Source organism: Peromyscus californicus, unplaced genomic scaffold, assembly GCF_007827085.1.
Source record: "Peromyscus californicus insignis strain IS unplaced genomic scaffold, ASM782708v3 Scaffold_6__1_contigs__length_162567912, whole genome shotgun sequence".
NCBI lineage: Eukaryota > Metazoa > Chordata > Mammalia > Rodentia > Cricetidae > Peromyscus > Peromyscus californicus.
The window spans coordinates 122420532-122439929 of record NW_026294584.1 but is presented as its reverse complement, the minus strand read 5'-3'; positions in this window follow the sequence as shown (position 1 = coordinate 122439929).

Sequence of the window (19398 nt, the reverse complement as noted above, 5' to 3'; positions counted from 1 at the left end):
TGAATTTTATCTGCCATCTTCAGTGCCCAGCTCTCCACATAAAAGTTCCTATGTTCACATTTATCAAGGATAACATTAGTTAAAAGTCTACTGTCTTTAAGACTGTCACAGGCTTGTTTGGGGGGTGGATATGTATGTAAACAAAGAATTAAAATATTCTCCAGCAAGAGATGGGGGGGGGTCTGTCCAGAGGCAGAGGGAAGAGGCTTTCCTGACAGGGTGCAGCATGGGCAAAGGAAGAACACGGTGGTGTCTTTCAGAGGGCCTGTGGAGCGTAGAGAGGGCTAAGTGTATAGTGCTGTGAGGATGCTTTATCATATTAGGTTTATGCAAAAGCAAAGACTATTTTTGCTTTGGATGTGAAATGCCTTTCATGCTTTATGATTACTGTTTCTCAGACATGTTCACATCTATGCCTTTGGTCCCACAGCTCTTTTCTCCTGGAATACCCATTATTCATCCTTTGGGGCTTAGTGTCTCTTTCAAACTTTCAGTTTCACCTTCTAAGAAGAATTTACTGCTTCCGGTTCTATGTTCCATCACTTTGTTCATGTTGCTATGCATGCGGCATATATTTCTTATTGTTTTGGCTCCCTGAATCATGAGTTCTCCAAGAGTTACATGTTATTATATTATTTTTATTTTTTTTTTTTGGTTTTTCGAGACAGGGTTTCTCTATATTATGTTTTAAAATTCTTAGCATAATGACTGACAGTATTTTCTCAAAAACATATAGGAACGATCCACTCACATTTAAAAGGTTTTAAGATTTTTTTTTTTGATAAAGTCTCCCATAACCCAAGCTGACCTTGAATTTTCTTCAGATCCCTCTTTCCCCACCTCCCAAGTGCTGGGATTACAGATTGCTTGGTTCTATATGATGCTAGGGATCAAACTTTGGGCTTTGTAGCTGGAGAGTGTTCTTTCTGGGTCCCGTCAAGCCCCGGCAGTCCTACAGCCCACTTATAAAATAAACACACAGATGCTTATATTATTTAAACTGTTTGGCCTAATGGCTCAGGCTTCTAGCTATCTAGTTCTTACATCTTAAATTAATCCATTTCTATAAATCTATACCTTGCCATGTGGCTCATGGCTTACTGGCATCTTCACATGCTACTTGTCATGGCAGCGGCTGGCAGTGTCTTCCTCCGCCTTCCTGTTCTCTCAGTTCTCCTCTCTGTTAGTCCCGCCTATACTTCCTGTCGGGCTACTGGCCAATCAGTGTTTTATTATTGACCATCAGAGCAACACATTTGACATACAGACCATTCCACAGCAGGGCTTTATGCATACCAGGTGAGCACTTTACTGACTGAGCCCCATCTCAAGCTCAGGAAAGAAATTTTATCAACAGAGTGAGTAACTTGGTGCAAAGGCCTGTCTAATGATACTGGAAACTGGTCTGTTTTTGGTGTTAACCAGATGTGTGTGTGTGTGTGTGTGTGTGTGTGTGTGTTCTTATTCACCCATATGAATACAGCAATCCATTCAGAACTGAACAGCTGTGATTTTAAAATATATCTGATGAATTGATTTTATATTTACTAACATTTTCTTCATTTTTCTTTTGAAGTGTCAGGAAATGTATTTATCTACTTAACTGCTCTCATAAATAATACATGAAACTTAAAAAAAAATCATTAGGCATTGGTGAAAGAAAGCAAGGTCCAGAGTTTGTGCTCAGAATAGTCACAGGGTCACAAAGGGTGTTTGGAACATCTTTAGAATTCTTGTTGTCTCCAGACAACGGTTGATGTATCCAACCGATCTTCTGCAAAAGCAATTATGTATTGTTTTCTCCAAGCTGGCATATTAATATTCTGTCTCCAAGAATTTTCTTTTTGACTTGAATTTTTAATGAATTGGTTCGGCCGACTAGAATCTAGGAAAACAATAATAAGCCACATTATCTGTATTCACAACAAACCTCCCTTTAAAAGCTGAAAGAAAATAACTCAGAAATATGTTTTCATCTGATTTTTTTTATTAGAAAATCACAGGAAAACAAGTATATAAAATAGAAAGATATTATTTTATTAAGTATTTTGCAGTTTGTCAGTGAAGTAATAATTCAAAGCAGGCATTTAAAATTTGTTTCCAATAAATATGTAAAGCATCTTATCTAGTTTTCTAAAAATTGAGAATATTATGAGTTTACTTTTCATGAGGTTTATTATTGTTACAAACACAGCCGTACTGTAATTAACACAAATGATGATGATACAGTTTCCTAACTGTCGGTGTCATAAGTACTTTGAAAAGTCAGATGTGATGAGAATAACAAGGGAGAGGCCCCAGGTTCCTGGGGAGCCAGGTGTTCTTCAGAGCTTAGTGTCTGTGAGGAGGAGTTGAGAGGTTACTGCAGCTGACTGGGAAGGACAGGCCTGAGCAAAACAGCCTCAGCATCTTTGAATTGGAAGGTCTACAGCGGGCTAACCCAATTGAGAAGATGATGGAGTCTTGAATGAAATTAACGAACAAACAACCATTTCTTTTTCTTTCTGTTTTTTTTTTCCCCCTCTGTTATAGTGGGGATTGATTCTCTGGCTTTATGCATGCTAGGCAATCATTCTACCGCTGAGTTATATTTTAGCCCCATTAATTTCTTTAACATTGGCTTGCCCAGAGGAGAGAGTTTAGAAGTCTTTGCCTGATATTTTAACATTCCCTAGGTTCAAGAATGACTGGATTCCTTCCCTAGATTGCCTGGTTTACTGTCCTGCTGTGGTCAGCCATTATATATTAATCCCTCATGATTTGGGTTAGTATCTACCTAAGGTTACTCCACCCACAGGGCTCCAGTGATGGCATAGAGTGGTCAATATTCTCACACACAGAATTTAAAATAATATCTCAATACTTTATTATAATCAAATTGTTATTGCAGAAAATTCAGAAAGTATAAAATATAAATAAGAAAGTAAAAATTACCCCAAATTTCACCATTCACAGTAAACTACTTAAACTACTTATTAATAATAGCCTATTATTACAACATAATTGAGATCATAGTTTGTGTGCAGCATTTTCTGGTATTACACCATAGGTATTGCTGCTGTGGGAGATGCTCCGGGAGCCAGCTCTGTGCTGACAGTGGGGTTGATGGGGATTTCTGCTTACCTAGATAGGTAGTAGAGACCAGAAACAGAAAAATTACTACAGTTTCTGAATAGAAATTTGTAATAGAGGTTGATTGTAGGGCCCTGGTCTCCTTCCATATTGAGTAAAGCCGTTACCTGCTTGCCCAGATGTCCTCCCTATGCTAATTCCTTGCCGGTATCCACCCTCCTGAACACTTAAGGGAAGTTCCTTGTTGGTGTATCCTGCATATTGGGCGTTAACAGCTTAGATGCAAGATTGTAAACATCAATAGCAAACTTCTGCCCTCTGGGGTTCTCCCATTGTGCTGTAAGCCTGTATTTAAGGTTTCCTCCCTCTTTCAATAAACGGCATTCGGCATTCTGCTGAGGCGAATGACCCGCTGTCTCTTGTCCCTTATTTTTTAATCCACAGTCCCTCGCTCGCACATGGTGAACGGGTGGTGGTAGGGCAGGTGTTATCCCTACAGTTGATATTTGAAGGTTAGCCACTGTTGTGCTCCCGAAGAGCTTTGGGTACCTGCTCCTTGATCAATCTGGGACAAAATGCACCTTTAGCTTTCCTTTCTGCTTCTCCATATCAGCCTCCTCCAGTGGGACCACCTGACCGGAAGTTAGTTGCAGAAGGACATGCACCAAAGAAGAAACAAGTCAGAGAATGAAGGCCCAGTGCCAGGCCTGAACACACTGAATAAGCTACTCTACTGTGCCCTGTGGCCTCCTGCATCTTCAGCATTCCCTGCCAAGATGAAACAGACACATCCCATGGAATCCTGGCTCATGCCCACCCACTCCAACCCACTTAAATGGCACCAGGCAGATGCTCCACATGCCAAGAGCCCAAGATGGATCCCTACTCTGGTCTAATTTTTGCTTTCTGAGGCACAGTGCCTGCAGACCTTCCCTCAACATTTGGATCCTGACAATATTTTACTTCCAGTTCTCTGTAAGAAGCATTTGATGGAACTGGGAGGTGTGTGGGTGGCTGGTGATAAGTTGAGGCACAGGAAGGCTAGCCTAATGTACTTTTTGTGCTTTGGAAGTCCACGGCCCCCTGGCACTAGCCTGGGAAACCTGTGTGAAACACAAAGCAAAGCAAAGCAAAACAAACAAACAACAACAACAACAACTTGTCCATTTCTAAGAACTAAGAAAAAAAGCAGACTGGATTGGTGAGGGGATGGGGCAGATTGATCCCAGCAGTGGACTGGCTACTAAGGACAGATACTGCCAGTCATGTGAACATGAAGCCACACTCCAAGAGCCTGTTCATTCACACTCACACACACACACACACACACACACACACACACACACACACACACACGTCACAACAGTTAAAGAAAAATGGGCATGAATTTGAAAGACAGTAAAGGGATTTGAAGGGGGAAATGGGATGAGGGAAATGATGTGATTATATTACAAGCTCGAAAAAATAAAAAAAATATTTAAAAAAGAAATAAAGCTAGTTTAGCAAACAATGAGGAGTAAGTCATGAAGAACAAGCCAGTAAGCCACATTCTTCCATGGTTTCTCCCTGATTTCCCTTCATAATGGATTGTAACTTCTAAGATGAAATAAACCCCTACTCCCTCGTGTCCTATTTGGTCATGTGTTTATCACAGCAATAGAAAAGCAAGCTAAAACAGTGACCTTTCTCAGTTTCAGAGTCAGGACATACGTGACAAAAATTCCAGACTCAGTGAGGGCACCAAAGCAGACTCTAACCCTTGGATTATGGCAAAAAGGAAGACCATACTAAAGGCATAGCGTGAAATATTTATAATAAAAACCTAGAAAGATTCCCTGGATCTAAAGAAAGATATGATCATCCATGTACAAGAAGTCTACTGACCACAAAATAGACAAGACCAGAAAAGAAACTACCCTTGGCATATTACTGTTAAACATAAACACCACAAAATAAACAGTGTTGAAAGCTGCAAAAGAGTCACTTATAGGGACAGGCCCATCAGAACAACAGTTGATGATTCAACAGAAATCTTTAAATCCAGAAGGGTCTGAAAAGATGTATTCCAAGTCCTGAAAAAAACCACAATTGCCAACAGAGACTATTACATCAAGCAAAACTGTCTATTATAATCCAAAGGGAAATAAAAAATTTCTATAATTAAAAACAGAGTAAAGGAATTTATGACCACTAAGTCAGCTCTACAGAGGATACTGGAAGTAATAATTAAATCCAAAGAGAAGGTTAAGCATGCCTAATAGATCACAGTAGATAAATACTAGGGTAGTTAATTAAAAGAAATATAAGAAAACATTATGAAATTAAAAAAATTACAAGAATTAATATATATATATATGTATTTCAATAGTGACTATGAATTTTTAGTTGTCACAATTACTCAAGACAAACCAAGGCTAACATATCAAATTACCAAACTCTTTTTCCTGCCTCCAAGGAACACACCTCACCATTAAAACAAATACCACCTTGCAAGATAGAAAAACATATTCTAAGAAAATGGAACTAAGAAGCAAGCAGACATGGCTATTCTAACATCTGAGAAAAGAGACCTCAAACAAAAATCAGTTGGAAGAAATGAAGAACATCTCTTCATAGTCATCAAAGGAACAATCCACCAAGAGGATGTTACACTTCTAAACATACATATACCAAGTATAGGTGCACCTAATGTCACAAAAGAATACTACAAAATGTAAAGCTACAGATTAATCCCAATACTTTACTTGTTTATTTTGTTTTATATCCAAAGCAAGCTTATCATAGTCCAGATTTAAAGCACCTTTGTACAATGGCTACATGTTTTTCTTAGTTCTTAGAAATGGACAAATTTTGTTGTTGTTGTTTGTTTTGTTTTGTTTTGTGTGTGTATTCCCAAATGCATAAATAAAATCTGCTCAAGCTGTATAATGTTACTTGTATGTATGGGCCAACCATTTGGTATTGGATAGCCTGTTTGTGAATTCTTTCCTGGGGAAGACTATCTCTGTTGCTTTTGGCTTTTTTTTAAACTATAGTTCTTTTTCTTGAGGAACACTGTCAGCTTAGATGAGAATTTCATTCAAACTATATATGTAAATCTGTACACTGGCCTACATTCATTACAGGAAATTTTGGGTATCAGCTAGTTGTTTTTTCAACCTATGCCCATCTGCCTAGGGATACAACCACCCGAACTGGCCTTAACCCTCCTACATCAATTAACATTTACAACTCAAAGAAATGGCCACAGACAAGTATGATTAAGGCAACCCTCGTCCTGAGAATCCCTCAGATATCTCCAGGCTGTGTCAAGTTGATAGCTGAAGCTAACTATGAGCACCATCCATAATGGGGCCTTAATTCCAGTCAGCAGATTAGTGAGGGCCCATTGACTTTGATTTAGACTGTTCAAGGACTTAATGAAAAGTATAAGATATGGATGAAAGTTGTAGAAGTTTCCTTTCTAACAAAACTAAGTTATGTGGGAAACATCACAAACAGTTTAGTGCTGAATGTCTATAACTTCCCTTGATGGACCACATCTTCAATAGGTATATGAGGCCTCTATGATGCAAGGTTTCAAGGATCAGCATGAGCACTCAGTCAAGCTTAGGACCCTAGTCACTGCCCTACAATTCCAAGGAAGAGTTCATTACCTTTTCTTCTCAGTGAATGGTATCCTGCCATATCAGCAATTCTAATCCTCATAATCTTCTCGCAGCTAATAACAATAATGGTGGTGTTGATGCCTAGCTCTTACTAAGCTGTCTGTCATTTGCCAGGCACGGAGTAAAACCCTTTATGTGTGTTATCCTGTTTTATCTGCCCAACACTCTTCTGAGGTGGTTGTATTCTCTTGGTCTGCCTCTGTCTCTCTGTCTCCGTCTCTCTCATTTCTATCTCATAGGATAATATTGTATAGAGTGGGTGAGCAATTTTCCCAAGGTCATAGAATAGTTAGGAGCTGAGCTATGTTTCCAATCTAAGTCTGTCAGTGCAGGGACCATAATCTTGCATACACAACCTCTTACACTAGCAGGGCAAGAAACTGAGTCCTTGCCAGATAGTCTCCATTTACACTGCAGCTAGAATCTATCTGCTATTCACAGAGGCAGCTCCAGGCAAAGGATTTTCCTGTTGTCTATGGCCACAGTGCCAACAGCTGCTGTCTGTTGTTGCTCCTTATGGATGTTACTGGTTGAGAGTGTTCCTGCAGACTCTACTGTCAGAGTAATCTCCTGGACTTTTTGATGTCTCCTAAAGTCTGGTTTTCTGGGAGTATAGTTGCTGCTCAAGTCTCCTTTTTCCTACCATTACCTTCACAGGGTTCTAAGCATGCATTTTTACCCTTGGGAGGGAGGGAAGGAGGGAAGGAGGGAGAAAGCAAAGAAGAAGCTGTAGTACCTCTCTGTCCTCAGTGTCTAAGTGTCTTGAAGCTTGAATTGTGGTGCATATTTGTTTTTTTCCCAGGATATCCTTTGCAGAAGCACAAAGTCCACAAAGTCATAGAATATTATCATTCTCCTTTTGTAATGTTAAAATTCAGCTCTTATCAACCTGAAAGTAGTATTAAATTTTTCTTTGTGTCTTCACCCATGGCCTGGGAGCATGCGTGGAAATCAAGCTTCAGGAGTGTATTTCTAAGCTAGATATGCAAATGCATCTCTTTCACCCAGATGATCCATAGGTGACACTATGATTAAATGTTTTAAGGATGCAGAGAAAATAGCAGGGATAGCAGGGAGACTGCAATGATTAGAGAAGGTTCCTCAGAGGTGAGCCTTGAAAAGCTGTTATGGTGGGAACATGTGATCTTGGAGAGGGAGGACCTTTGAGGGGAAGAACTTACATGTACTGTGTCAGGATAGAAGCCATTATGTCTACCAGAATGTGGGAAAGCTGAGCTGACAGCAGAGTCAGGCTACGTGCACACAAACTATTTAACTTCCTCTTTTGTTGCTCACAGACCACAGCTGCTCTATGCAGTGTCCTATTTATTTATAAGACCAACACAAGCATTTCGGGGAATGACAGCTATTACAATAGCTGCTCCTTCTAGATGTTGCCAGAACACACCTCCAGAGGAGCAGCTCCCTCTGAAGCACTGTTTGTTCTGGAAGGCAATCTAACTGCCTGCTCAGCACATTCTACTTTTCCAGGCAGGTGCTGGCAGGTGTTTTGTGCTTTTTTCCCCCCTTTCTTTCTTGTGATTTTTTTTTTTTGAGGGTGTTTCTGATTGCATACCAAAAACATGTGAAGCACTGGAAATAGCTGAAGCCCCGAGGAGGAGCTACCAGACGGTAGAACATTTAAAAGTTAGGTTTCACAAGCGGCTGGGTGGGTCATCATCTCTCTTGCCATCTTTCAGTTCCTTCCCTCTTGGCTTTGACTGTCTGTCCAGGTAGAACTTCACCATATCCTGGGAATCAGCCTACATCTTTTTCTTGTAGGTCTAAACATAGGAAATCAAAAACATTCCTCATACTAAGCAATTTGAAACAGTGTTTTGGATTTTATTCTCAATGGTCTCAATTATATTACATTCCTGGAGCAAAGGTGACAGAACTGGGTGACCAAACCTGAATCGTTTGCTCACCTATTAAGGCAGAAATAAAGAGCATCCACCACATGGACTGTGTATGCTTCTCTAGAGGAAAAATAGGGGTGGCTACAGAAAAGAATCGATCTATGGAAGATTCTTGAAAAGGAGCAATGTAAACTCACTGTAGTAAACTTGAATCCCTGAGTGCTAGGCTTCATTGCCTCACTGGTCAAGAGAAAGGGCTGAGGGCTGTGTATTTCTTTGAGTCTATGACAGGCAACAGAGCCACAGTGCTCCTTGATGTGAGTGTGCCTGCCTCACTTGCCATGGCAGGCATCCTGGACATCACTAAGGTCACTTTGATCATACCTGGGTGAAAGTAATAGATGTGTTAGATACATATTGGGCCTGGGGAGAATGAGCGGGGAGCGTGAGTCTATCCCCTGCCTTAACTTCTTTGGAAGGGAACCAATGAGGCTGCTTAATTCTGCCTTTTCCAGGCTTCTTTGGTTAGGAACACTGTTCTGTCTGTGACGGTCGCAGAGGCATTCCTGTTCTCTTTCTTGAGTGTGTTTTGACTGTGACCTCCATGTGCTGCAGCACTGCTGCTCTTATTTAGAAGTCCTCCTCTCCTACCTGGTTTAGGAAGGGCATCCCTAATGTACCTCCCAACCTCCAGTCTCTCCACCTGGTCTGCCCTTTGCTTTGTCTTTCCCTTCGTCTACAGAGTACCAACTTATCTCCTTTTAAGTTTTATTTTCATTGTTTGTGTGTGTGTGTGTGTGTGTGTGTGTGTGTGTGTGTGTGTGTGTGTGTGTGTGTACACATGTCTAGGTATCAATAGAGGCTAGAAAAGGGCATCAGATTCCCCAGAGCTGGACTTACAGTAAGCAATTGCTTGATGTTGTCCTGAAGGCCAAACCTGGGTCCTCTGCTAGAACCGCAGATGCTTTTGACTGAGTCACCGCTTTCCCAGCTCCCTCAACCTAACTTATCATTATTAATTATTATTACTATTATTATCCTCTCATACATTATAACCAGACTGCAGTCTCCCCTCCCTCCACTTTTCTCATCCCAGCACCCCCTCCCACACCTCTCTTTTGCCCCAAATCCACTCCTCAGTTTCCCTACAGAAAAGATCAAGTCTCCCAGGATATCAACCAAACATGGTACAACAAAGTTACAATAAGACTAAGCACAAACCCTCATGTCAAGGCTGGATGAAGCAACCCAGTAGGAGGAAAAGGGTCCCACGAGCAGGCAAAAGAGTCAGGGACACCCCCACTCCCACTGTTAGGTGTCCCACAAGAACACCAAGCTGCACAACAATAACATACATGCAGAGGACCTGGCTAAGACTCTCACAGGCTGTGTGATTGCAACTTCAGTCTCTGTGAGCCCCTAGGAGCCCTGCTTAGTTGATTCTGTGGGCCATGTTCTCGTTGACCCCCTCTGGCAAGGCATTGTGCTAGGCTTTTTCAGTTTGATTTCACCTTGCACTTATATCTGTGAGAGACTCCCTCACCAGACATCTGCTGTGGTCCTAGCTCTGTTGATCACTGTTTCCTGAAAATGCCACACACCAGCACACACATCTGCAGTCCTTTCCTTGTGCTCCTTCTCTGGCCTCTCTGCCCTTCCCTCTTCTCTGCTTGACTACCTTCTGCTGATCTTTGAAAGTTCAGCTCCTCTTCCCTGGATCTCTGCCCTGGAGCTACCAGAGCTGCCAGAGGCTACTTGTATAGCATTTATCCCACTGTTTAATGGTGAGCCATCCTAGTCTTCTATGCTTGGATACACCATAAATTCCTGGAAGAAAAGGAAGTGGGTTATACATCTTTATACAGGCAGAGCCAAGGAGATTACCTGCAGTGCTTATTTCCTGCAATGGATATCTGTTCTTTGGAAAGAATAAAATGTTCCACTATGCTTTTCTTATAATGCAGCACTCCCATTAATATATTTTAAATTATATAAGCAACAAGAAATGTATTAATCCTTCCTTATTTTTTTTTAAAAAAATGTGTTAATCCCCTGTCCCACCGTCATTGCTTTAACTAGCTTTGTAGGTGTTCTTCAAGGCCTTTTACATTAAAAAGTTTTTAAATAGATAATCTACATGTCATAAAATTCACCCTTTACAAATTGCAACTCAGTAGTTTTAGTATCTTCAGAGTCCTGTAGCCATCACTGCTAAGTTTAGGACATTTCATCTTTTCATTCTCAGTCAATCCCTTTCCCACATTCCAGCCCTGTGGATTTACTTCTTTGGGTACTTCATATAAATGTAATTTTTATATACATCCTTTTGTGTCTGCCTTCTGTCACTTACAATATTTCCAGGATTCATATGTTCTTGTAGCATGTTTCAACACTTCATTCCTTTTTATGGGAGAACGATATTCTATGACATGAATATATAATATTCTGTATAGCTGCTCATCAGTGAATAGACATTTGCAATATATTGACTTGGCTAAAACATTATGAATAATACCTTATAGACATTCCTGTGGCTGTAAGATTTTGGCGCAGGTGCGCGCAGCGCGCGCACACACACACACACACACACACACACACACACACACACAAACACACACACACACACATTTATAATTTGATTCAAGCATAAGGATCTTCCCCACAAGACAGCTTTATGGCCATAGCCACAGATTTTCAATGTTCTCTGGACACTCCATGCACCTGCGTACATCTCTGCTGGGTTTTGCCTCTCTTGCTTTTGCTGCCTATCTGCCCTGACTCTTCTTAGCCAGCTTGTTGGCTTATGTAGTAACTCCAAGTTTAACTTTCTGAGGGGCTGCTAAACTTTTCTCTACAGCAGCAACCCATTTTCCATCCCTGCCAGAAAAGATTGAGGACTCCACCATTTTTATAACCTCATCAGCACATGGTCTTAGCTGTCTTCTTGACTTTAGACATCCTGGGAGATGTAAAGTGATAACTCTTTGTGATGTTGGCTTTCATTTTTCTAGTGGTAATTGGCCTCTAGCTTCTTTGTATTATACCCATTTTCATGTATTCTCTGGAGAAACAGCTATTCTACTCTTTTTGTCCATATTGAAGTTGGGTTACTAATTTTTTTCAATGAGTTGTAAGCGTTCTTTTTATATTCTTATACCTGACTAACAACTATTTAAGAATATTTTTATAGTTACCAGACTTATTATAGAAGATATATTATTTAAAAATAGTCAACCATGTATCTATAATAAATATACTAGTTTAAAGTATTTAAAAGAACATAACAATGACTAATACATATTTTCTAAATAACCTTTTAAAATACATTTATACCTGATCTTAGCCAAAAGTGTGAACAGCAATTTTATATACATTTAAATATGTATACTTTTTATTTAAATTTAAAAAATATCTATTTAGAAGTTTTTGTACATGTTGGATTGTACTATTTTTATTATGTAGTCATCTTCCCAGACTTCTATCCTTGTGAAGATTCTTCATTATTTAAAATTATCATACACACATATGTAATACTTTTTTGTTGGTGGCACTTTCTGTAACCTTGATGTCTTTACTGTTGTGAACAATGCTATAATGAGCATCATGGTAAGAACCCTTTTCTGCACATAGGTAAGTATACAGCTATAATTTATTTAGAAATGCCCGAGTTTAAGGGAATTTGATTTTGCTTTTTGTTGTGGAATATTTAACTACGTAAAGATGTGTTACATTTGTTTATGCTGTGGAATATAACTTTACCTGTGCAAAGATTTGTTACATTTGTTTCTGTTGCATTTGTTTAATGATGTAAGGATGTGCTGCATTTGTTTGTACTGCATTTGTTTAATTATGAAAAGATGTGTTTCTGTTTCACCTTGCCTGTCTAAACACCCAATTGGTCTAATAAAAAGCTGAACAGCCAATAGCTAGGCAGGAGAGGGATAGGCAGGGCTGGTGGGCAGAAAGAATAAATAAGAGGAATCTAGAGAAGAGAAGAAGAAAAGAAGGAGGAGAGAACGAGGGAGAAAGAGAGAGATACCTAGGGCCAGCCAGGCAGCCACCAGTCGGGTGGACACAAAAGTAAGAAAAGTAGGACATACAGAAAGAAAAGGTAAAAATCCCTGAGGCAAAAATGTAGATAAAGAGAAACAGGTTAACTTAAGTTAAAAGACTAGCTGGAACCGAGCCTAAGCTGGACCAAGCATTCAAAACTAATAGTAAGTCTCCATCTCATCATTTGGGAGCTGACTGGTGGCCCAGATTTTTAGTATATTCCATCAAACATATTACTAGAAAGGCTTCAAGAATTATTGTCCTGTGATATTTTATGGGAATATAATTTATTGAATATTGGCCACTATTAAAAGTTAAGCATTTTTGCTTCAATAATGAACAAAAATGAGACCTTTCATGGTTTGACTGTGTCACCCTGCTATGATTTGGATGTGAAATATCCCCCACAGGTACTTGGTCCCAGTTGTTGGCAGGGAGGCTCAACCTTTAGGAGGTGGAGTCTAGTGAGGGGAAGTAGATGTCTCTAGGATGAGCCTCAAAATCTCCAGTTTAGAACTGATTCTCTCTGTTTCTTGGTTTGGGAAGCTCTGAGCAAGTTGCTTCATGATTTTGCTACCATGAAGCCACCTGCTGCTATTCCAGCTCTGCCATGATGGATGATTCCTTCAAGCAACCAGTCAAAACAGATCCTTCTTTATGTTGCTTTCTTTCAAGTATTTCATCACAGAGATGAGCAAAGAAACTAATAATTACATATTTATTTATTTATTTATTTATTTATTTATTTATTTATTTTTTTTTTTTTTTTTGGTTTTTCGAGACAGGGTTTCTCTGTGTAGCTTTGCGCCTTTCCTGGAACTCACTCAGTAGTCCAGGCTGGCCTCGAACTCACAGAGATCCGCCTGGCTCTGCCTCCCGAGTGCTGGGATTAAAGGCGTGCGCCACCACCGCCCGGCTACATATTTAAATCCTATGTGTTGGGAACTTAATCTCAAAATTTATTTTAATAGCATTTGGAGCTTTCTGGTATACTTGCTTTGCCCTGTTTTGTATGTTACACCCTCTACAAGATTATTGTTGAGCAAAAAGGCTCTCTCTAGATGCTGAGAAAATAAAAAAATGATGTGTTCTTGGACCTTTCAGCTTCCTCTAGATCTGTGGGCTAAATTAGATCTCAGTTACTTATAAATTATCCAGTCTCAGTTATTTTGTTATAGAGACAAGAAAACTGGCTGGCTGAAATAGCACCTAGTTCTTTTAGATTCAATGAGATGATTCCACTATGAGGATTTCTATAATTTCCATTATCTGGTGTCTAGTATATCAATACATCTCTTATTCTGTAGGTTTGTTCTTTACTCAAGAATCCTTACATGACACAGTAAGGAAATGTCAGATGGGCCAAGAGAGTCTAAATTTGTAGCCTCTCTATTATGCATAGTTAAGTCAACTGCAGCAAAACATGACTCTTAAAAGACTTGTCATTGTATTTAGAATTGACCAGACTTTTAACCATAATCCAGAGACTTTTAACTTCACAAAGATGTGACATTTTATTTTAATAAAGCTATCGACAGAGCTCCTTTTTTGAGTGACTTTTCAAAAACCTCTTTGTCAGTAGAGGGCTTTTATTAGATAATGTAACCTCAGTGTACTCTATGTTAGCAAAGAGAGAAAGGAAATGTCCTTGGGTACTGAATATAGAAAGTTGTGCAGATTCTCAAGAGGAAAAAAGTGGTTCAGCTCTCCAGGGCTACATTTGTCACTCTATGTTGAATCTTAACTGAAAACAATGAAGTTTTCCAGTACCATTGCTTGGAAATGAAAGGTTTATATGATTATGCCTCCAAACTGGAAATTATATAAAGAGAAACCAAAGAGTATTAAACTGGAGGAAAAGTGTGAATTTAGTTGTAAGTGTGTAACTTGAGCAGAATTTATTATGGAACATGACAGAGGAAGTGAGGAGAATGATGGTCATGTCTGTGCAATGGGTCAGCTGGATTCATCTGAAGTGCTGCTGGTGAATGCAGTGTTTATCAGCCAGAAGAGAGCAAGAATGATTTCTGGGAGAATTGAGGTCAGATGCCAATGCTGTGGTTCTATAAATTGATCTTTTGAGGGATGGAGGGAATGGATACTAGGAACTTTGATAGTTTTTTAAGACACCAAGGAAATTGACCAAGGTTCTAGAAAAAGAACACTGCAGCACAAAAACTGATGTGCCATTAGGACTTAGTCCAACCTGCTGACCTTGGTCAACAGAGTGGTGATGGAGACAGCCACAGGTCTATAGGAATCTGCACAGAGGCCTAATTTCAAATCTGCTGAACAGATAGGGAAGTGTTTTTTTCCTTTTGTCAAATACTGGATCCAAAGATGGGGAAGATGCCCAGTGAACACCTGTAGACACAATGTTCAAAGTGATGTGGTTGCTTCTGAAGGTGGGGAGGATATTCCATCAGCAGTTTCATTTGAGTCACTCTCATCTTGCAAGCAGCAGTCAGGTAGTTGTGCTTGATGTCTATTAGGCTCCAATTCAAATAAAAGGTCTGTAATTCAATGAGAATAGATAGCAAAAGGATCCCTTTTTCATTAAATGGCTAATTACCTTGTTATCAGAAGGCTGTAGGAATAAAAGCTTATGGATTTTTTCATATAATCATAAGATTAGAAGAGACTTGGTGATGTCATCTTGTTCTTTCTTCAAGCCAGGGATGAATTTAATTCATCCTTGATGGATGGGATGCTGTTTAACAAGGATCTCCTGAGAATAAGAGTTGACACTTTGGTGTTTTAGGAACCTTCAGCAGTGATATTCCTTCCGTCGTGTTAAATATACTGACATTGAATGAGGCCTTTTATCTTTGTCTTCTTTGGGTGGAGAGAACAGTGTTATGCATGTCCTTTGTTTTCATTATATTAAAGAACACTTATCAAATCCTATATGCTTGGTGCTGAAGACATGGTAGTGACACAGAGATGATGACAGATTTGATTGCCCTTGGCATTTAGCTGAGAGACTTATAATGGATGATAACCAATAGCCAAATCAATAAATGTCTAAAGGTTGTCATAAATGCTATGACAGAAACAATTAAAGCTGCTGGTATGAAGGATGGCAGGAGCAAGCTAAGGCCTTGTTTCTATGGGTAGTCCAAGAAGGCCTATTTTTATAAGTGACAGGAGCGTTGAAGTACAAATGAAACCAGTCTTTCAAACTGGAAAGAGCACTCCCAATAAAGAGAGATGCATGCATAGCAACTCTGAAGTGGAAACAGCATGGAGGAATTTGGAGTGCAGCATGGCTCCAGCAGCGGGGTCAGCAGAGGGTAGCACACAATGAGGTAAGAGAACTGAACAGTCAAATGATGTCTGTCTTTGTGGGCAGTGAGGAGGGGTGTGGCTAGTCTTCTAAATGGAATTTTCTGAAAAGATTGCTCTGGATTCTGTGTGGCCAATAATGTAGTCTAAGAAATCACAACAGACAAAAGTTAGTAGGCAGTGTTTATGAGAAATATTGGTGGCATAGAACATCAATATGGAAGTAGAATGGATTGAGACACTTGAATGGTTTTACCCATAGACTTGATGTAGGGTAAAGAAAAGTTAACACCTCAACTTATGCCTTGGCTTGCAGCTGTGGCAACTGGTCACGTGAGAATTCATTCTGTCTAGCAGCTTGAGTTCAGCTGGGGAGGAGCAGGTCTATCATGGGAAGAGTAGACTTTGGGACTTTTTTCACATGTTAAGTTTGAGATGCTGAGAAACACAAACATAAACCATTGACTTTAGGTTCGGAGTTCAGAGAAGTCAGCACTAGAGAAATAAAGTTCATTGTCTTTGCTAACAGGAGTGCAAGTTTTAGGGGTTGGGGGAGATATAGCCTGGATGAGGAAGGGGAAGACAGGAACAGTCAGGTGTGATCTGAGAAAGTCCCTCCCCTCTCTCTCTCTCTCTCTCTCTCTCTCTCTCTCTCTCTCTCTCTCTCTCTCTCTCACACACACACACACACACACACACACACACACCACAGTTGATGAAGTAAAGGTTGTAGGCTGGCTCCCATATTTTTTTCACTAGCGTGCCTTTAAAGTGACTACCTCTTTCTGTTGGCATCTATAAATTGAGGAGTTTAATCTCTATTTTCATTTCATGATCAGTTTTCTGTGATGCGTTTGGTGTTAGGCTCATTTTCTGACTACTTTAGCTGTGTATGTAACTTCTTTTATCTACCTCTCATTGTCTTATTCTGGGCACCTTTTCTAACCAGGATTTTAATTTATGTGCACTAAGTCAATATTCTTCTAAATTGTTCCCTCTGCCATGTTGTCATGGGGGGCAGTTGCATTTGTCAGCTATTATATTCCATTCCAGTTTGGGGTGTCTTTGGCACAATGGGGATTGGTATTGGCAGGCTTTCTTTTTCATTAAAAATGAGCCCCTGTTTGTGCAGTTCCTATTTAACTCAATTTCCCCGTTTCTTTTAAATCAGCTTTAGAGATGTGAGGATTGCCAGTGGGTGTTCTGTTTGACCTCACTTAATGTTTGTATTTGGTCCAGATCATAAAGCAAACCAAATTAACTGCCTCTGTTCAGTGCCCAGTAGGACTTATAGCCCAGGTGAAATGTGGGTTTAAAGATGTCTTCCTAATTACAATCTTGTGGATGTTCATAGCAAATGAAGTTTCAGACCATTATTTAAAGCTCCAAGGGCTCTAGGTACATTTTCACAGCAAATGCAGTTTTAAATGATTATTTAAGTGTCTCAGGGTTATGTTCTAGGTTTATTGGGAAATTATAGGTGCTGGGTTGATTTTTTTAGGCGTGCCTTTACCACCCAGCCACTATGTTTCATTGCTGTTTTTTTCTTATGAGATAAATCTTATTGTTTGTCTCACAACATACCATATAAACCTGCTGAGAAAGTTGGAAAGATATTTTAAAAGAGTTCATTTTAAAAATGAAGGTCCCTGGAGAGTGAGAAATAGAAGCTAAATAGTAATTAGATAGCACAAAACAACCCCCCCCACACACACTTTTAAGGACACACTTGCATTGGATCTCCTTGGTAAGTAGACCTATTACATCAATGGCATTCTTCTGTTATAGGTAAGGTCTGGTCAACAATTTTTTCTTACCACACCTCTGTTTTTAGGACTAAAGCCTACCATCATGCCTGATTGGACTATTAGAGAAAGAAGGGGTTGAATGAAAGGAAAGCAAACATTCTTGTCACATCCCAAGAGTTTCAATCAAGTTGGCAGTGGTGTTTATACATGAGGCAGAAAACAGTGAGAGGGTGTGGGTGAGTAACACAATTAGGCTGTGAGGAAATGGAACATGGTCAACCTGCTTTTGTATTTTTCCTAATATTCCTAACTCTCCATATGGAAACTCTTTCAAAAATCTCTAAAATAGACCCAGCAGGAATCAGCTTCAAAATCTGTTGTTTTTTTTTTTTATGTGAACTGTACATTTCCAACTCATGAACATGACCTTGGCTGTATTATCTAGCGTTTTTACCCATGGCTAGTCAAGTTGTACCACGTCTCAAAAAAGACATGCCCAAGTCCTAATCTCCAATACTTGTGAATATGACCCTACTTGGAGAAAATGGTTTTTGCAGAAGCATAAAAGACTTAGAGTTGAATTCAACTTGATTTAAAATATGAGTGTTAATTCCAGTGACCATTTTCTTTAGAAGAAGAGTTGAAGGCATCAACAAAAGGGCCCATAAAGACAAGACTGAAATCAGAGTGCTATAATTCAAGTGACTCCAAGAATAGTAAATAGACAACGAAGGCAAGGAGAGAATTATAGAATGTTTTTTCTTCAGAACATCAAGAATGAATACTACTGTCAATACCTTGACTCTGGGTTTCTGCACTTCACAATTGAGAGGGAATACATTTATTGTTTCAAGCTGTTCAGTTTGTGATAATTTGTTACAACAGCTCTAGGAAATGAATATACTACCCCACATATATCATCATGTAGGAGGCAGCATGTTAAAGGAGAGAACAGATGCCGTGCTTGGAGTTAGGAAATGTATATCCTGAGCTTAATGAGTACTTGTATGACCTTGACTGAGTGAGTGACAATCCCTCCCTAACTGTCTGTTGCTTCATTTATAAATGAGAAAGATGTGGACAGATGCATCTGGTTCTAGGTTTACTTTTGCTTCCCTGTTATTTAATGAAAAAAAAAAACCCTAGAAAACAGGTTGAGTATTACAATAGTTTCAGGTTGTTGGGAATCTGGCACTGTAAAATTGTTGTTATTGAGAGGAAGACAACAAACACAGTGATATCTAAATTACTCCAGCTTTGGGCTGGAAGGCACTTTCTGGACTATCCCATAGAGATGGGAACCCCTCTCAAAGCTCATAAAGAGCTCTGAGTTGAAGAGGTAAGTGTTGGAACTTGGGAAGTGTTGGGCCACTAGAGCTATGGCAGAAAGCATCAGAGATGGGGTAGTAATATATAAGATGGCTCAAAAAAAAAAAAAACACATGGAATTCTTCTGATCTTCATTAAGTGTTTTGCATATGATGAAACTCAGAAGGTTTGACAATGGTCTGATTAACTGTGAACTATGTAGTTACCAGATCTCAAACAGAGGTGGGAACTATTTAGGTTTCAGATGTATTGAGTTGATTGGATCAAGTACCCGTGCACTCAGGGGAGCCGTCTGGAGGTTTATGTCATAGGAGAGGTAGAATGACTGTAAAATAAAAGCTATGCCGGATCTCCCTTCACATTGTTTAAAATAAGCCTTTAAAA